Source organism: Protopterus annectens, chromosome 12.part0 (genome assembly GCF_019279795.1).
Source record: "Protopterus annectens isolate FY-2018-M chromosome 12.part0, PAN1.0, whole genome shotgun sequence".
Lineage (NCBI taxonomy): Eukaryota > Metazoa > Chordata > Ceratodontiformes > Protopteridae > Protopterus > Protopterus annectens.
The window spans coordinates 891,393,246-891,407,624 of record NC_056746.1 but is presented as its reverse complement, the minus strand read 5'-3'; the positions used below and the strand labels follow the sequence as shown (position 1 = coordinate 891,407,624).

Genomic DNA, 14,379 nt, shown 5'->3' with positions numbered 1-14,379 from the left:
GTGTGACATCTGGAAAGAGGAAGGAGGACAAGGAGACCTGGTGGTGGAATGAAGAAGTACAGGAGGGGATACAGAGAAAGAGGTTGGCGAAGAAGAAGTGGGATTGTCAAAGAGATGAAGAAAGCAGACAAGAGTATAAGGAGATGAGGTGCATAGCAAAGAGAGAGGTGGCGAAGGCTAAGGATAAGACGTATGAAGAGTTGTATAAAAGGTTGGACACTAAGGAGGGAGAAAAGGACCTGTACCAATTGGCTAGACAGAGGGACCGAGCTAGTAAAGATGTGCAGCAGGTAAGGGTGATAAAGGATAATGAGGGAAACGTACACACAAGCGAGGAGAGTGTGTTGAGCAGATGGAAAGAGTACTCTGAGGGGTTGATGAATGAAGAGAATGAGAGGGAGAGAAGGTTGGATGATGTGCGGATAGTGAATCATGAAGTGCAGTGGATTAGCAAGGAGGAAGTAAGGATAGCTATGAAGAGGATGAAGAATGGAAAGGCTGTTGGTCCAGATGACATACCTGTGGAAGCATGGATGTGTTTAGGTGAAATGGCAGTGGAGTTTTTAACTAAATTGTTTAATGAAATCTTGGAAAGTGAGAGGATGCCTGAGGAATGGAGGAAAAGTGTTTTGATACCGATTTTTAAGAATAAGGGTGATGTGCAGAGCTGTAGTAACTACAGAGGGATTAAACTGATCAGTCACAGCATGAAGTTATGGGAAAGAGTAGTGGAAGCTAGGTTAAGAAGGGAGGTGATGATTATTGATCAGCAGTATGGGTTCATGCCAGGAAAGAGCACTACAGATGCAATGTTTGCTCTGAGAGTGTTGATGGAGAAGTACAGAGAAGGTCAGAATGAGTTGCATTGTGTCTTTGTGGATTTAGAGAAAGCATATGACAGGATGCCTAGAGAGGAGTTGTGGTATTGTATGAGGAAGTCAGGAGTGTCAGAGATGTATGTAAGAGTGGTACAGGATATGTACGAGGGTAGTGTGACAGCAGTGAGGTCTGCGGTGGGAGTGACAGATGTGTTTAAGGTGGAGGTGGGATTACATCAAGGATCAGCTCTGAGCCCCTTCTTATTTGCAATGGTGATGGACAGGTTGACAGACGAGATCAGACAGGAGTCCCCGTGGACTATGATGTTTGCAGATGACATTGTGATCTGTAGTGAGAGTAGGGAACAGGTGGAGAAGACCCTGGAGAGGTGGAGATATGCTCTAGAGAGAAGAGGAATGAAGGTCAGCAGGACTAAGACAGAATATATGTGTGTGAATGAGAGGGAGGACAGAGGAATGGTGAGGATGCAGGGAGTAGAGGTGGTGAAGGTGAATGAGTTTAAGTACTTGGGATCAACAGTTCAGAGTAATGGTGAGTGTGGAAGAGAGGTGAAGAAGAGAGTACAGGCAGGATGGAGTGGGTGGAGAAGAGTGTCAGGAGTGATTTGTGACAGACGAGTACCAGTAAGAGTGAAAGGGAAGGTCTACAAATGGGTAGTGAGACCAGCTATGTTATACGGGTTGGAAACAGTGGCATTGACAAAAAGGCAGGAGTCAGAGCTTGACATGGCAGAGTTGAAGATGTTAAGATTGGACTGGGTGTGACGAGGATGGACAGGATTAGGAATAAGTATATTAGAGGGTCAGCCCAGGTTGGAAGGTTTGGAGACAAAGCCAGAGAGGCAAGATTACGTTGGTTTGGACATGTGCTGAGGAGGGATGCAGAGTATATTGGGAAAAAGATGCTAAGGATGAAGCTGCCAGGTAACAGGAAAAGAGGAAGGCCTAAGATAAGGTTTATGGATGTGGTGAGAGAGGACATGCAGGTGGTTGGTGTGACAGAGCAAGATGCAGAGTACAGGAAGAAATCGAAACAGTTGATCTGCTGTGGCGACCCCTAACGGGAGCAGCCGAAAGAAGAAGAAGAAGATATAAATATATGGATTCCTATTACAAGAACGAAAGTTCACTACTTTGAACTTGTAATAGGAAGCCTCACTTCTGCGAAAGTTCACTTTAACGAAAGTGAACTTTTGCATAAGTGCTCTTCACCGAAAACACCGCAGCACAGTGGAGGACATAAAAAACAAGCTATGTCCTTCACTATGGTGCGATAGTCATGGACCTTAGGGTTAGGACACGGGTTAGGGAAAGGGGATAGTTAATAAAGCTATCCCCTTACCCTAACTCATGCCCTAACCCTAAGGTTCGTGACTATCACACCATAGTGGAGGACATTGCTATGTCCTTCACTGTGCTGCAGTCGTCACGGACCTTACGGTTAGGGCACGGGTCATGGTAAGGGGATAGCTATCCCCTTACTATGACCCGTACCCTAACCCTAAGGTCAGTGAGTACTGCACGGAAGTTCAGTACAACACCCGTTCATTGTACTGAACTTTGCTTAAGTGCACTTTTGATTAAGTGCACTTTCGCTGCAGTGAGCATTCCATGCACTATTTCAAATTAGTGAAAATTCGATCTAGTGTATGGAACCCATATATATATATATATATATATATATATATATATATATATATATATACATATACTATATATATATATATATATATATATATATACACACACACACACACACACACACACACACACACACACTACATACACACACACATATATATGTATATATATATATATATATATATATATATATATATATATATATATATGTGTGTATGTATATCTAGCTATATGTATATATAGATACATAGATTTATACACTACATACACATATATTTATCCATCTATATCTATATGTATTTATATATATAAATGAGTGTGTGTGTGTGTGTGTGTATATGAATATATATATATATATATATATATATATATATATATATATATATATATATATATATATATATATATATATATGGATTCCATACACTAGATCGAAGGTTCACTACTTTGAAATAGTGTATGGAATGCACACTGCAGCGAAAGTGCACTTACGCGAAGTTGAGTACAACGAACGGGCGTTGTACTGAGCTTCCGTGCAGTACTCACTGACCTTACGGTTAGGGCACGGGTCATAGTAAGGGGATAGGCCATAGAGCTATCCCCTTACCATGACCCGTGCCCTAACCCTAAGGTCCATGACGATTGTAGCACACTGAAGGACATAGCAATGTCCTCCACTATGGTGCGATAGTCACGAACCTTAGGGTTAGGGCATAGGTTAGGGTAAGGGGATAGCTTTACTAACTATCCCCTTACCCTAACCCATGCCCTACACTAAGGTCCATGAGTATCGCACCATACTGGTGGACATAGCTTGTTTTTTGATGTCCTCCACTGTGCTGCGGTACTTTCGGTGAAGTGCACTTTCGTGGAAGTTCACTTTCGTTAAAGTGAACTTTTGCATAAGTGAGGCTTCCTATTACAAGTTCGAAGTTGTGAACTTTCATTCTTGTAATAGGAATCCATATATATATATATATATATATATATATATATATGTCTTCTCTAAGGACTTATTACTCTGTCTACTAAATGTGTACACAAACTACAGTGCTGCGTGCTTATGCTTACAGCACTACTGCTAATAATAAGCTCTAGCTATAATGATTTACACTCTGCTGTGCTGTTGACCCCCTCCCAGGGGTACCCACAGTCCTGTGTAGGTATGTACCATATCATTTCTTACAGTGGTTCATCGAATTTGTTGCTACACAGTAATGCTGCTGTGGGCTGTATGTATCTTTTTTGGATGTAATTCATCGTGTGCCAACTGGCAAAACAAGGCGTTCTCTTTCTGAATTGTGCATCTGTCACCTCAGCAACAGTCATCTATCTTGTATCCAAACTGTGGGCAATTTACATAGCTGGCAATTGTCTGAATCTTACCGCATATTAGACTACCTTGGAAAATCCTTGTGCTTTGCAAAAGGCAATTTAGCTTTCCCTGCACCAGATTTATACTTCAACATGCACAATGTAAATACTGTAGCATTATTTCATCTACTGGCACAAGGCACAAGAGCTACTTTATCAACCATGGTCAGCAGCTCACCATCTGTGGTATGGGTAATGTAGGAATGTTGGTTGGCATAAGCATGCCATCTGTGCATACAAGTACCATCATTTCAACTGGTGGCGTATGTATCTTATTTGAGCATACTGTACAACTGTGTCATCTGTTAATAAGAGCATTTTATTTGAATGCACTGAACCAATTTGCCTTCTTTTAGCATCTAATCTCGGTGTGCTCCATCACTGTCATCTGTTAGTAGGAGCATTTCTTCTAAATTGCAAGGTGCACAAACATGATATTGCAGCTAGGCCTGAACTACTCTATACCTCTGATGGAATTCAGAAACCATGTAATTTAATGTATAGTTTTAACACATTTTAAGGGAGTTTTTGAAAATCAACTTCCAAAATGAATGTTGGCTTACAGGTTCAAATCAAAGTCTGTGAGGTGTTTATTCTCATTGTAATTCTCCATAGCTGAATGTAGTAATATGAAAATTTGCAGCTCACTTATCCACAACAGAATTGTGTCTGCATGTAAGACTGCTTCTGCGCTAAAGTGCACTTTTCTATTTTTTAGCCATTTTGTGCCCACTCATGCCTTTGCATTCATCAAATGGTTCCACTGGCCTCAGCACAAAGACAAACTTTCACTGACAGGGTAAGTAAAGAATATACTTAAAGGACTTAGTTGCTACAGCAACGCTTAAAGTTAACAAAAACTGCGTAGTGAGAAAGCATTTCAGTACACACTAGATATTCAGTTGGTAAGGGGACTAACAGTACCTCAAGAGGGGTGCTAGTGTTCAGGAATGTTTCAGATTAGTTTTTGTAAAGTAAGACAAAGAACTCATTTTTGACTATTTATAAGGACAATGTGTATTCATGATGTTTGACTAGGGGACATATGACTTATCTCAATAATGTAAAGTTTTTTTTTTATACTGCTTCTTATTAAAACAATTATTTCTTTGTCTACATGGAGTTCTTTTGACTTAAGTCAAAGATAGGGTGTAAAAAATGATGGTCATTATATTCAGAATTCAGACCTTACTGAAATATGTACCATAAAAACACAAAAAGTCAGCCAAGAATACATCACACACACACACACACACACACACACACACACACACACACACACACACACACAATAAATACATAGAGGTTTGCAATGAGCCAAACGTAAGGAAAAGTTAATATATATATATATATATATATATATATATATATATATTTTTTTTTTTACCCCCATAGTTGTTCTTTAAGTAACAAGCTGTGACTACCCCAGCTTAAAGAAAAATGCTTTTTACCCAAGTTTCAGTCACTGTCTCCATCAAAAACTTCTGCTCTGTCTTGCAAATTATGTTCTTGGAGCAACAGGACTTGTCACATCATCTTTGAACCAATAGTTTTTCAGCCAGCCAAAACATTACCTTAATACTTATGCAGCATAATTAGTGCTATATCTGTCTGTGTGACTGTCTTTAAATGCAGACTTATTTTGTCATTGTTACTACAGCTTGCATTGTAGCCAAGAAAGAAACACTGACAAAAATAGATAAAAATAAACAAGCCATATCTTTTCTCTTAATGATGGTCTTAGAAATCTGCAGTATGCCTGAGAAATTTCATAGAATTATTACTACTGACAACTTTTATTACAAAGTTAAGGAGTTTTCATAAAAATAATTAAGTTTAACAGATGTACAATTCTGAAATTTTATTCATTCATAGGTTGGTAGTAGGCAAGCAGTTAAGGGTCATACTGCTAATTCCTGCTGTAAATTTATATGAATCCACCCATTATGTGAACTTATAGAAGGCTAAAGTGTTATGCCATTTAACATGCAATTGATCCACAGATAGGAAATCCTTTAGCTAATGAACTTATCCCTCCAAGAAGTCCTGTTCATGTTACTGTGTAAGTTGAGTTTTGAAGTATTTTTTTAACATTACTAGTATTTCTGAGGTGGAGAAGATTTAATATAACAGGACCTTTCATAGCTTGAAAGGCAATACAAAGATCTCCGTACAGGAGTCTGTATGAGATGAAAAAAAAGTGAAAGACATTTTAATCCATCTAGATAGCTAGGTGAGCCTACCCATTTTATTCTTTTGGTTAGAAAACTCTCTGAGTTTTTTCAAGATAGGATGTGTATCTTGTAAGAAGCATACACATCAGAACATTACTGATTGGCTGCCAGTGTCAGTGGTTTAACACTTACATTTTGTGCTGGAAGATCAGAAGCCTTTGAATTCTATTCCCACACTAGTTGATTAGATTCATATTCTATTACAGCCCATAGAAGGTGCTGCACTTCTTAGCGTGCCATCCTTCAGATGAAACATTAGACAAGGTCCTACCTGCCTGAGTAGGTTGTAGTTAAGGAGGATGTAAAAGATCCCATTGCCAGTCAACAAACAAACAAAAAAAAGTAAATAATAAGGAAGTAAAATAGGGCATTAAGACCTCTTTGGCTGGGCAGCTACCTTACTGGGTAATGAAAAAAGATTTCCTTACTGTAACTGATACTTGAGATCAAAGGAAAGATCATTGTTAAACAAAGTACTTATATCTTTAAGGATTATATTGGTCATAAGTGGGGTTCCATTTATTTGATAGTCAGTGAGAAAGGCCTTCTTTCCCAAATGCAACTGTACAACATTTTTATTTTTTTTGCATTAAATCTAAGGCCATGAGTAGAGCACCAAGTGCTGTACAGGTTTTTCTCTTCTTGGAGAATATAACAGTCTGTGGGGGGAATTAGTAAGACGGACAGTTTACAGCCATCTTCAAACTTAGTCAGCCGCAAACTGTGCGCATCTATCTTCAGAAAAAATAAGTAGATGACAGGAGAAGAGGGCCTAGCATAGATCACTGAGGGGTTCTGATACTGACTAATCTATTAGATCAGAAGATATCAGCAGCACTCATTCTGTATAGGATCAGCAAGCCAATTAGCAATCCATTGATTAATATAGCGGTTCTTATTTAATCTTGTAAGTTTGTCTGTGGGGCAGCACAGTGGCAATGGAGTAGTATCGTTGCCTCACAGATAGAGGTTCTCATGTTCACTTACTGGATGGAATGCCCTCCATGTAGTCTGTATGTCCTCCCTGAGTTCACATGGGTTTTCTCTGGTTACATTGCTTTCCTCTGTCCTCCCAAAGATGTGTAGTAGGAGGACTGGTGAATCTAAATTGTCTGTAGGTGTGTATGCAGTAAGTGTGTGATAACTGAAAAAAAGCCTTGCAATCTAGTTCTGTTCCCTACTTATCTAGTAAACTCAGTGGATGGCAGGGTTGCTGTAGGAATTGGATGTTACTCGTAAGCTTGGATGGAGGGAGGAAGATTTATTGATGTTGCCTGCTTGGATATTCTTATTGTATGCCTTAGCAAGGTCAAGATAAGCAGTATGGACAGAATGACCCCCATCAGTGGCATCAGTCACAGAGTCGAAAATGTCAACCAAATTAGTTCAGTAAATCGTTCTGGTGCTGGAAAAGCCAGTCAGGAAATAATGGGAGGGAATGGCTTATGCTAGCTGCCCACCCTGGAAGAAGGCAAGTGATGGTCCCGGTCAGCTATAATTGTCTCACTATAGGCAAAGTTTGCATGACAGCAGTGACCAGCAGATTGGGGGAATTTGGGCTTAGCATTCTGTGCCACTCATGCTAGTCCTCAAAACCCTGATATTTGCTGTTATGACATCTCTCAAGGAAGGAAGGGCTGATGTTTGGCAGACAACAGAGAGAAATAAAATAAAAAAGTCATCCAAATAAGTTAAGCAAGGCCTACCCTTCACCAAGCCATACTGACTAGGACTGAGTGTTTGTATGTTGCCAGTTTTGCTATAAATTACCCTGAGTATGATCTTCTTTTACAGTTATTAATAGTGAGGCTAATGGGACCATAATTTCCAGGGTCGCTTGCAATGCCATCCATATGAAGAGACACCAAAACTGCTGTTATCCAGAGCTTAGGCATATACTCTGTGGAGAGGCTAAAATTCAAAAGCTTGAGGAGGAATTTAGCAAAAACATACTTGGTACTAGCAATAAGGCAGCTTACTATATTGTGCAAGCTCATGGGGGTATTATTTAGTTTTGGTGAAAATGAGAGGAGCAGTGTTAAAACAGTCAGGGGACATTGGAGTATGAGGAAGGGAAATTTCAAAGCTAAATTTATCAACCAGGAAAAATGGTATAGCTTCAAAATCAGGGTAGCTAGTACCATTCGGATTGTGTTCATTGTGGTGTTGGGCATTACTTCTAACACTCCTAATATAGCTTTGTGATTATCCTTTGAAGAGTCATCTGTCTTCACTTTATATTCAGCCTTTCTCTTCTTAATGTGCATTTAAGATCCCTGCAGACCAGCTTATAATGTTGTTTATGACTAATAGTAGAAAACATTTTATATGAGCCATAACATTTTCTCCTCCTGCATAAAGTTATTTTCTCTGAGAATTCTACCACAGGAGTTTATGCCAGCATTCCCCACCATAATTTTACCAACAGATACTGACTTATCCAGGGAAAGAAACTGCCCATTATTTAGGAATCAGAAAGGTCTTAAGCAGCTTTAGGGCCTAACAACAGCAGCAATAGCAAAGATACTAGCTCTCTGGCAGAAACCAAAAAGGCTGTGGTTACCCCATTAAAAGTCAGAATGTTTGACATAACAAGAGTTAACATAGTTCCTGTTCTAGGGGACCACATAAGCAGCAGCAGCCTGAAGACTTTCCTAACTGTCCCCTTTCAGAGTTACTAAGGGGTGCCATCTGTCCCTGCATCTGCCTGCATAGATGGCCATCATGCATGACAAAAGCATCAGGGATATTGTTTCTAGTGGCTACAAAATCCAAATTCTTGGTCACTCATCTTCTATTTATTTCCCAGTGTCCCATCCTTTCAAAAGAGGGTGGCAAGGCAAGAGGTATTACACCTTCTAGCAAAGTGAGCCATCAGGGAAGTCCTTTCATTCCAAATTATGTTTGGTGGCCAAGAAAGCAAAGGACCTCAAGTCAATCTTAAACCCAGGTGCATAAATGAATTTGTCCCTAAAACAATGTTTTGGATGATCTTAGTGCAAACAAGTCTTCCTTGCTTCATTGAAGAAGAATGGATGTGCTTGCTTGGCCTCCAAGATGCTTACCTACACACAAAATTACCAAGGAGTCAAGGATATCCTTGAAGGTGGAGCCAGCCACACTCTGCTTTGGGCTCTCCTGTTTGGTCTCAATCCTTAAGGTGTTCACCAAATATAATAGTGGTTACAGCACAACAGAGATTGGAGGAAACAAGTTTTCCCTCCTTGATGACTGGCACCTTGTTTGGAGAAGCTAATGATAACAAAAGAATGCTTTCTCCATTTATTCCACTGTTTGGGTATCACAGTGAACCCTGCTAAAGTACAAACAGAACCATTGTGGACTATATTGTTCATAGGATGGGGTCTATATTATATGCTCAAAGTTTTAAAATTTCGGCGCTCATATGATCAACACCATATGAGCGAAGTTTTAAAACATCAAACACAGAATAAAAATAAAAACAAAAAAACCTACCTGGATGCTCTGAGCAGGGGGGCAAGCCCCCCCTGCACCCTCAGATGGGGGGGCTGAACCTCTCACCCCACCCCCCGCTACTTAAATATACCAACTCCAAGATTGCACTACAGTGAAGTAAAGGGAAATATTCCCTATGGCGATCTCCATTGAAATATTTGAGCTTTCAAAATTTCATTCATATGGTGTTGACCATATGAGATTCGAACGTTTGAAAATTTGAGCTTCTGATATAGACCCCATAGGATGCTTGCCAGACACTCTGGCTTGTCCAGTAAGTCTCCTCCAGGGAAGGATTTTTCTTTTGCAGAATGCAGTGTTTCCTCTCTTCAGATATATTTCCAGTAAGGCTTGGTCTGAAAACCTTAGGTCTTATGGCAGAAATGATTTTTCTGGTGCCACATGCACACTTGTGACATGACATGTAGCTATTACTAGGACCTTGAGAACATAACAGAATCTGTCTCTTGTGCTTCTTTCTAACCAGATCAGAATGTCAAAGATGTAAAAATCACATTTTTGTTGGTGATTGCAAACTCCAAGGTTTTCTTTGGGCAGTCCTTTCCACTTCCAAGTTTTCTCGACGTCTGTCATCCTGGAGTGAGGAGGAAAGCTCAGGGCTCATAATCACCTGTAATGGACAATTTGCACATAAATATGAGTGTGGCTCTTCTAACCTTACAAGCATTCCAAGACTCTTTCCCATGAAGTGCTGTTGACGTACATACACACCGTTGTTTTTCCATGGAATATAAATAAATAGGGTCCCCTTATGCCAAGAGGCAAAACAGGTGTGGGAGTAAGCCATGTCATTTAATTGCTTTCTCTCTGCAGCTTGCACCACAGGGGAAGCCAACTCTTTACTAGACAAGCTCAGCCATTGTTTTCTGATACCTCACAAATAGTTCATTAATGTGACAGTAACACTAGTCTCTTTTTTTCAATGTGCAAAGTCTTACTGCAGCATTTTCTTTTTTACATCTTTAACAAATGCCACATGTTATAACTTTTCATGATACCCACCTTTTTTCAACCTTTTTATTGCATCCTAACTATTGCCAAATGCAATAACTTCTTCTTGATACCACCATTAAGGAAGTAGCCCTAAAATACTGTATTCCAAAGCTGGACCCCAGGTCTCTTTTATATAATACTGCCCTTCCCCGTAATACTGAGATTCATCCTGCTTTGGCCCCAGCAGGTCTGATTCCCCCTCTTGCTTCATCTTCTGGAAAAATTCTGTCCATCTGAAGGTATCCATAACTCTGTTTTTTCACCAGCCTAGCAGGCCTCACCCAGACATCTATGCCCTCAACTTCACAACATACCTTTCCTCCTTCTGTTAATGGCCAAAGATTCTGCATACCCTCCCATTGTCATCCAGATCCTTGCTTCTGCTAAAAAAATACTAAAAGGAAGATCTGCAAGGCTAAGTGGCATTGATTTGCAATGTGTGCCTTTTCTAAAAAGCTTGACCTCTCTGCAGCTGTTTCAGCTGTTCTAGATTATCTGTCTCACATCTTTGATTCAGTTATGGCTCTGTTAAAGTTCATTTGTTTGCTGTATTTAACTTTCAACAGGAAGTACCATAAAATTGGTTGACTTCATTCAAAGTATGTAAGATCTTTCTAAAGGAAATAGTTAAACTCTGATCTCCATTAAGACCCTTTTCCTCCTTGGGACTTTAATTTTATATTGGAAAGTTGACTATGCCATACTTTGAACCTGTACATAAAGGAGGTAATAGTTACAATGCCAAGAGGAATTTTCAAGATTCAGCTCTTGTGCATAGAGCCTCCTTATCTACATGCTAGCAGTTATTACATTTCGTAGGGTTTTCTTCAATCTGAGGTTGTATGAGCATGGAATTACTATATACAATTAAGGGAATGTGAAAAAAATATGTCCACATGGCTTGTTCCCTGCAAAAAAAAAAAAAAGTTGCTTTTCTGGGTTTTGTTGCATTAAAAGCTTAAACCAGAGTCTTTTATCCAGCTGAAGCTTCAAGGATTTACACTCAATAAAAGACAGGTGAAACATTTAACAGTAATATAAAAGCCTCCGCTAACTTAGCTGTGCAAAATGAGGCACCTGTACTACATGTGGCACCTTCATTTGTGGCATCTGTGGATTGGCCAACGATGCACCTTATTGCAACAGTACCAGAACCCTAAAAAGGTGGTCTTTCTGAACAGGCACACTTCACTTGGACCATAATGTTAATGTGTAGTCTGCAGTAGTTCAGTACTTGAGTTGTGCATCATATACGTGTGTTGATAAATAAAGCATGCACTGAACTCATGTGTACAGCCGTCACAGTCCTTATATGGTGTCCTACAGCACTCCTTATACCACACGAATAAGAGACAGGAAATCCACCATCAGGACATAAGTTCTTTTATTACAAACGTTCTGGTACCTCGGCTTCTCACCTTCTGCTGGAACATTTTCAACTACACAGTATGTCCCTTTATATACCATTTAAGATCAGCAATAAATCAATTAAATTCTACTAATTACAACAATTACATCATTATGTGATTAACTACATTCACCATACTCAGTTCTTCTTAACAAACTGTAAGCATTGTGAAAAATGTAATATTCAACCTATAAACATATAACCAATGTCCCTATATGCTACAAAATCATTCATAATAACATTTAACATTCAAATACAGCTGCAATACCCACATATGAATATATGAATAAATAATATATATATATATATATATATATATATATATATATATATATATATATATATATATATATATATATATATGCACTTTTTTCAAAAGGTATGCTAATTCATTTCAAATGTTACACATTTAAACATTTTCAAAATAGTACACAATTCATTAAATATGAATTCATAACACCCTAATATATATATTCTTCTAAACTCTATTTTAATTTTATTAATTATTACCACAGTGCAAGTAGATCTCTACTACAACTGTCCCTCTTGCTAGCCTGGATCATGTTAGGTTCTTTTCTTTGCCTTGGTTTTCTGCCTATGTAGTCCACTACTGTTAGTGTTTGTTCTTAAGCTAATGTGTGTGCAATGGCTGTCTGTTATTCTCATGTTCAAGTCTTTAGTCATACTCCTCCCATCTTCTACCAACTAAACGTGCACCAGTCTAACACGTCATTTATCCAGCATACCATCTTAATAGTTTTCTGTAATTTTTACACCTTTGGTACAATAAAATATACTATAGCTCACAAATTCATAACATCAGTATATAGATTCTTTGTGATGAATATCACACAGGTAGTATATCAGAATACAGCTCCATGCTCCCTTTCAGTACATTCAGTACATCACCATGCAGGTAGTGGTCCTAGAAAAGAAGACAAAAGTTGCATTGATCATTGAAATCACCATACCCAGTGACTACAGTGTCTTGTGTACAGAGAGACACATAGTCATAAAATATCATGATTTACAGGCAGAAATGAGATCAATGTGGAAGAAAGATATCCAGACAGTTCCAACAGTAGTAGGAGTAACGGGTCTTATAAAAAAAGAATCTACAATCGTATTTAGATATGCTACCAATACATATAACCCCGTACGAAATGCAGAAGGAATCATCACTGGGCACATTGCGGGTGCTGCAAAGCGCATTTTTGACTGACATCAAAGATTGAAACAATAGAAAAAAGAGAATGGCAGGTACTCCACAACAATCAAAGCAAACCTCTGAATGTATGAAAAATCAAACTCTTTATTGCACAAAGTAAGCGTTTTCGCATCTGCTAGAACGCTTCTTCAGACTTAAAAGTACAAAAATACTCCAATCCCATTTAAATACTGCATCACTTCCAAAAAGAACCAATAAAAACCAGTAGAAATACACTGTTAAAACACTTAAAGTCACAGTACTCATATAGAATATTACTCTAATATAAAGCATATGATAGACTTCTCTATGTAAATAGCATATAACAGACTTATCTATATAAAAATACTACTAAGAAAATATAATGCATAGAAGCCTGACTTAAAATATATATACATATTAATAATATATATATATATATATATATATATATATATATATATATATATATATATATATATATATATAAATAAATACTTAAAATGTATATACTATGACATGTATTTTCATTTTTCAAAGTTCAAGACACAGCACACAAAGACAAAACCATACTAAAAAACATATAATATATAATGTAATAAATAATATACAATATATATATATATATATATATATATATATATATATATATATATATATATATACCTATTTGAAACTCACAAAATTAATGCTTTAAAGCTCAGTCCAATAGGAATGGTTTCAATGACATCCTATCATTCAAACCATGTCCTCTGTCAGCTTGTAGCCTGACTATCTCTGTATAATGGCTTATATTACCTAACCTCTCTGTGGGATATATAGATTCTAAAACTAAAAACTTAAAACTATGTGTCGTATCATTCTGAATAATGTGTTTAGCTATCGCATTTCCTTCATTTTCTCTGCTAATGGCATAAATGTGTTCTCTTATCCTTTCTCTGAGTGTCCTATTCGTCTTCCCTACATAAAAACTACTACATTTCTGGCAAACAGCCAGATATACCACATTCCTGGATTTGCAATCAGTATAGTGATTGAATTCATATTTAATATTGTATATTATTTATTACATTATATATTATATGTTTTTCAGTATGGTTTCGTCTTTGTGTGCTGTGTCTTGAACTTTGAAAAATGAAAATACACAAGTCATAGTATATACATTTTAAGTATTTATATATATATATATATATATATATATATATA

The 14,379-nt window shown here is 37.9% G+C and overlaps 1 protein-coding gene across 9 annotated transcripts in view; it reads left to right on the top strand.

Annotated features, from left to right (window-relative positions):
* Positions 1-14,379, top strand: part of SULF2 (sulfatase 2) — a 1,739,722-nt gene that overhangs the window by 667,882 nt on the left and 1,057,461 nt on the right. For 8 of the 9 annotated variants that reach the window (XM_044089924.1, XM_044089923.1, XM_044089925.1 and 5 more), the window contains one exon: positions 4,573-4,653. The exons of the other annotated variant lie outside the window; for it this stretch is intronic. The gene's annotated coding sequence lies outside the window, so the exon portion shown is untranslated. The remainder of the gene's footprint in view (positions 1-4,572; positions 4,654-14,379) is intronic. 9 annotated transcript variants of the gene reach the window in all.